The sequence below is a fragment of the Solenopsis invicta genome, chromosome 6, assembly GCF_016802725.1.
Source record: "Solenopsis invicta isolate M01_SB chromosome 6, UNIL_Sinv_3.0, whole genome shotgun sequence".
NCBI classification, from domain to species: domain Eukaryota; kingdom Metazoa; phylum Arthropoda; class Insecta; order Hymenoptera; family Formicidae; genus Solenopsis; species Solenopsis invicta.
The window spans coordinates 1,645,986-1,652,546 of NC_052669.1; positions in this window are offsets into that span (position 1 = coordinate 1,645,986).

Sequence of the window (6,561 nt, forward strand, 5' to 3'; positions counted from 1 at the left end):
GTTTATAGTAGCATCAATATATTAAATATAATAAAATCAATTTTATCAAAGTTTCAACGTCAATTTATCTGTATATTTCAGTAGTTTATCTTAAACCTTATTACAAGAATTCTATTACTTATGATATTCTATTGTGTTAAACCGTTGCACTTAACTGCCCAATAAGAGAATTTGTACGATTTTAATATGAACAGTAGAACTCAATCTGTGTTGTATATAAGAAACAATTTGATAAATAACATTTTATTGCGTTTAATTTGCAATTTAAATTTTAGTATAAAATAATATATCTTGTTTTATTTCTTAAATATTATTGTTATTATATCATATGTACGCTAAGAAAAAATATAGCAAGTAATTAAATGTGTTTTCTTCGATATTTATTGATTATAAAAAAAATTTGATTGTAATGAACATATATAATACATTTATATTATTAAACATACGTTTCTATAAAATATATCATATATTTTTTATTATTGGTACAGTTAAACTTGCTAGGAATAAAATTTCATTTTGCCGTATTTAAATAAAAATTTACTTTAGTGAAATATTGTAAATTTATAACCCATAAATCAAATAAATTTTCTCAGTATCTTTCTCTTAATGTATGTTAGCATTAATGTAAAATTAATCAACATTCCAGTTATGAATAATTTTAATTTATAAACTTTTGTCGTAATAAACCGTCACGCTTAACTACCGAATAAGAAAATTTGTACATATGACTTTAATTTTAAACAGTACAAATTAATTAACTGTATGTACGAAATTGTTTGATATAATAACATTTTATGGTGCTTTATTTAAAATTGTAATCAAAATTTTAGCATAAAATGATGAAATGTATCTTGTTCTGTCTTTTAAATATCGTTGAAAGTACATTACACCTATATTAACATTAGCGCGAAATTAGTCGGCACTCCGCTTATAAACCCGCTTCATCATCGCATGAATATTAGAATTCCGCACACCCGCGGACAATTGGCCGATCAGAAATTAACAGAACGAAGTCCCATTAATAGACCGACCAATTATTTCATCCGGTAAGTCAATTTTATCGCTTGAGTTGATCTCTGCTTTTTCCCTCTCTCTTTCTCTCTCTCTCTCTCTCTCTCTCTCTCTCTCTCTCTTTCTCTCTCGCAACTCCCACAACGCAACGCACACACAAAACGCGTTCCGCTGTGACAGGCCGCAGCACGTAGCTTTTTTTTGTCAATAGAGAAATTATTTTTCTGTTTCGTTGAAAAAAAAATGTGCAAAAGCACACGGTATTTTTTATTGTTTGCCGCACACGTTTTGGTCTGGGAGTTTTATGGTGCTCATCCTCGGATACTTTTGAATATATATATATATATATATTTTTTTTTTTTTTAAGCTGCTACATATCTACATATGAGATACACACGTAGATAGCGCGCTGAACGTGATTTAAAAACTTTTTTTTTGAGCGAACCATAGTCGGATAATTAAAAGATCAGATTCTTATTATCCCGATTTAATTTTCGCTGCGCAAGCATTGTGCGAAAAAAATCTTATCTTTCATCCTGCGGCGTAGGATTAAACTTCACGTTCGTAATTACTTGTAAAAATGACAGCTGCCGGTATTCGCACTGAGAATTAAATCAGACGTCGCCTCTCGTCTCGGGAGGATATCTTCGTCGAAATTACGCGGCCAGAAACGCGAAGAGCGCTCTCCTCGCGGTATTAAACATTTTTACGCGGAGAATGGTATTGCACTCTGCCGCATTCCCAGAAGCATTGTGCGGTTGTAATATTAATTTAAAATTGGAAACCGTATATTGGCACTTGCGCTAAAGCAAGTTAGCTTAAGCTGTAAAGCTCTTGTACGTATTAAGACCACTCGTAGTATCTTCGTTATTAGGTGTTAAATTCTATATTTAATGAAAATCTGATTACTTATGGAAAATCTGATTACTTATGGAATCATGTATTATGAATAGCCCGCTTTTACGAACTCTTATGTATCGTTTACAAGAAGCCCGATGTACTATTTCATTGTGAATTTTTTTACGAAATCACTGTGAATGTAAACGACGCACCGCAAATTGTTTATCTATGTCCAGCTGTCTAAACATCTGAATGGAAATACCAATGCATCGGCAATAGCAGAACAATATAATTCCCTTTAGTGTTTTTTTAAAAAATCCGTTACACACACATGGCAGATGCTAGAAATGCTGTTGATGTTGGTTAGCCACATGAAGTTGCATGTGATGTAGCCAATGTCACATCGACAAACATTAGCGTATATGTCTGCATCTCGCTTAAGGATCATGTGTGCACTTTAGTTTGCACTTAGATGTGGAAACTTAACACAGACAAACTAATGGAAATATCTGCGTGTAAACGTTATGTACTGTAATACACTGATAGAAAAATACACTGATTGCAATTACTACAATTCACAGTCATCTTTGATGCCAATTATAATTATATAATTATAATTATTTCAACTAATAGATATTAATATGCGTATTATTACTAGAGGAAAGACGGATGTTATGAGATACGTATAGGATGGTGAGATATCAAGATACATTATATTAGATCTTGTATAATTTGCGAATTGAATTCTAACAGCAACCATTAAAATTATTTTGTTACAGTCAATTTAAATATTGTAGGATGGTTACTGATCATTAGTATTCAGTGAGTTTTTATGAAAACTGAACTTTACTTTTGCAGCTAGCAGCGATTCTTACAGGTGTATACTCTCTGTATAATTTTGAAAAAATTGTTAGACATTAATTTTTTAATTTTAGTTTAGTATGAAGACCTTGAATATGACTTTCTAATAATGCAATTGAATTTAATGTGTGAAATAATATGTGTACGAATTCGACAAATAATGAATTTATTTTGTTAAGTTTTCTAAGAAGGAATAGTTCAGTTTTTATAAAGGAATAGTTGATTGCAAATTTGTCAAGAGAGCCTACTATTAAAGCTTTATCCGGCGATGATACGGTACCAATCGCGGCATAGATCGAACGTTGCGGAGAGAGAAAGAGAGAGAGAGAGAGAGAGAGAGAGAGAGATCCATTTTCACTTGTGAAATTAAATGCCTCACTCTGATGTGAAATTGAATACTCTTGTTTCGACATCCGTTGTCACATGGACACGGTCTAATTCGATAAATTTTACAAAACAAGGCCCGTCACGTGTTACTTTCGCGATGGAGTACTCAAATCCAGGTCTCGGTCGCATTAATGCTGAAAGATAGCTGTGCGAAATTACGGATTTAATTTATGTCACGCGAAAAATCGCGAGGAACGCGCGTTATAGCGTGACAAACGGGGATTTCCTCTATCGGAAAGAGGCGACGTGAAAGGTGCGACGAGGATCATGCGAGTTAGATTCACGGGGGGAATTAATTGGACCGGACGCAGAAAATGCAATTCACGACGCTATCGCAGTAGGAAGCGTGTGCAGTACCGTTTATAGCGCGGTGCATTGCGTGTTGCGACACCTTGATTGCCGCGATAAAGCGGACAGGAACCATAAAGCGTAACATAGAGATTGACTTATTATTTTATCACCGCGACGATAAATCCGCGATGCAATGAAGAAAGTTAATTCTCGATTAGGCGAGAGCTGCTGAATGCGTGTCGATCACCTAAAATCGCATACCTCGTATCAATATTTTATATTTAATATAAACAATATTCAGTGACACAAATATGATAGCAAATTCGGTTGGACGGACTAGTGTACATTGGCGTACATTAAAACTACAGTACACAAATCGACAGAAAGATATGCATGTAATATAAATATATAAATTATTAAAGATTAAATTATAAAATCTTTAATAAATATTTTATTATACTGTTTAATAAAATCGGTACATAGAAAGAATAACTGTACTACAGCGTTTAAAAAATTTAGCTGGATACAAATTAAAAAATAATTTTATGTTAAGCCGTCAAAATAATTTTGAGACGCCCAAGCATGATAATGATGCTGTAATTTTGACATTTTAGCAACCAAGTTAAATATCCAATATAATTTTTTTAAATGGTTTAACACAATTATTTTCAGATCTGTATTTCAGCAAAATTGGTCTTTTCGTGTATTAAACATTTTGTGTATTAAATATCTAATGTAATAATGTAATAATTAAATATGATAAATGTAATATAATGTGTAATTTTTATATTTATATTATATTATTTAATTTGAGAAGAAAATATAATGAAATATAACTTAAGTGATACTTGTTGGACAACTCTCTCTTATGTGTTACAGATTAATAAGAAAATAATTAAATCAATATAATAAATGTCAATATAATATAAAACGCGTAAAAATGGCAAAAGTAAAAGAATGAATGTCTATTCGTTGTGTTCCAAATAATGAGTTTAATTATTGTAAATGCGTTCTTTTCGTTTTTTCCATTTTCCAGGTGAATAACTCAAACTGTAATGTATTCAATCAAATTAATTAATTTAAGTACAAATAACAATACATGAGTTCGTTAGAGAGACGCGCGATTTATTAGATTAATAAAATTTGCCCGACGCATACGGACGATTTTGTAAAATTGCATTCCGCCAAAGCGCAATATTTGCAGCGCTGTATTGTCGCGAATAAAGTTTCGACGGTGAATTTAGCGACTCGGCGACCGCGCGATTCGTGTCGTGCGGAACACCGCCGCAATCGCGAAACATGAGTCCGGCAGTTAGTCACTGTTAGCGGTTAACAATCGGATCGTGAAGTTCCCACGATACTGCGGCGTGTCACGGCAGGGCGAGACGCAAAGCCATCGCGGATTAACCATTCGTGCGCGGCGGTGTCGAATAAAATTTCTTCACGCTCGCTGCATGCCGCGCTCGTTTGTCGAGTCGGCGCGAACGTGTGGATCGACGATGCTGCGGTTTTAGACTTTACGAGTGCTTCTTCTAGCCGAACTGTCTCATAAAATATATAAATTTTTTCATTAGATGATACGATGTATAATATATATACATTATATAACTATACAGTGATGATTATGTAAATAAAATCATTTTACATATAAAAATTGATGCGTTTACATTAGTTTTATTCTATTTTTTACATTTTTTTTATTTTAATGTAAGTTGCAATAAAATAAAAATTTTGAAATAAATAATATGATAAAATAAATTTTATAAAAATTAAAACATTAGTATTTTCATTAATGATTGCTGTTTTCCTTTCCCAGTGGCTTTATTTTTATGACTACTACTGTATATATATAATTTTTATCAAGAACATGTATGTATTGGAAATTGTACATATATATTGTACATTTATTTATTAAATAAATATATCTGATTGTTTCGTTTATATGTGGTATAGCAAAATGCAGAATCGTGATTTTTTTCAGTCAAGAATGTACAAGAACATAACGCATATAAAAGTAGATGTTTCAGTAAAAAAAGTCGATAAACTCATATTTTCGTTACATTATTTGCTAATTAGCTAATATAATTAAATATTGAACTACTCATTAGGAAATAAAATACGATAATTACAGTGTTAAAAAGTACATTGTGCACATTTTCCGCAGAAAATATTAAAAAATCTCACGTCAGATATTTCATTTTCAATCACTTTATTAATGCACGAATACATCTATTGGAATTTCACATCAATTTATCACGTAATACAATTTTTGAATCTTTTTTTCAGTGCGAAATCACATGTGAATATACGACGCAGATGCCAAGGGCATCGAGAGCATCGTATCGCACCAAACAAAATTATAAAAGTTGTCCCGTAAATCGTTGTCTCGTAATTCCATCTGACAACTTTGCTGCCGATTTTTGCATAACGCTAATCCAATCGGATGTCCTATATTTTTTCACCGTTATTTATTTCTTTTATTAAGTATTTCTGATGGACGATGCGCATATTTTTTTATTAAATATCTGTAACGCGAGATTTCTAGTTAAGATACTGCGAAAACAAAATATCGCCATTAGGAAAGAAAACTTTTGCTGAAACATCTAAAAATTTAGCTGTACTTAAGAAAAAATACTTAAAAAGTTATTTGTATAATTAAAATTTATTTCACTAAAAAAACATTTATTTAAATATAATTACAAAATAAAATTTCATTCTTAATAATATACCAATTAATAAGAAAAATGAAATACATTTCACGGAAATGTGTGCTTTGTCATCACGATCGAATTTTGTTATAGTCAATAAATATCGTCGAATACATCACAAATAACATTTGCGTGTTAATCTTTCGACTTTGTTTCTTCAGTGTAGATACAAAATTGAAAATAATCTTGTTGAATAACTAAAATAATTACGTGAATGCTCAAGCAGGATGAAACAGAATGTCCTGTGGAATTAATTTGCCCCAATAAAATGATTTTCAGATTTATATGTATCTAAATTTTTAAACGTTATCGTAAATAATATCGTTTTTTCGTGCAAATATCTGAAATTTATTTGAAAATAGAACGCATCGAATCCTTAGAAAGATTCGATTATCTCTTTTCCTTTTTGCTTTTCGATCGCAAATAGTCCGAGAGTATTAACACCTCGAGAAGATCGTCGTTT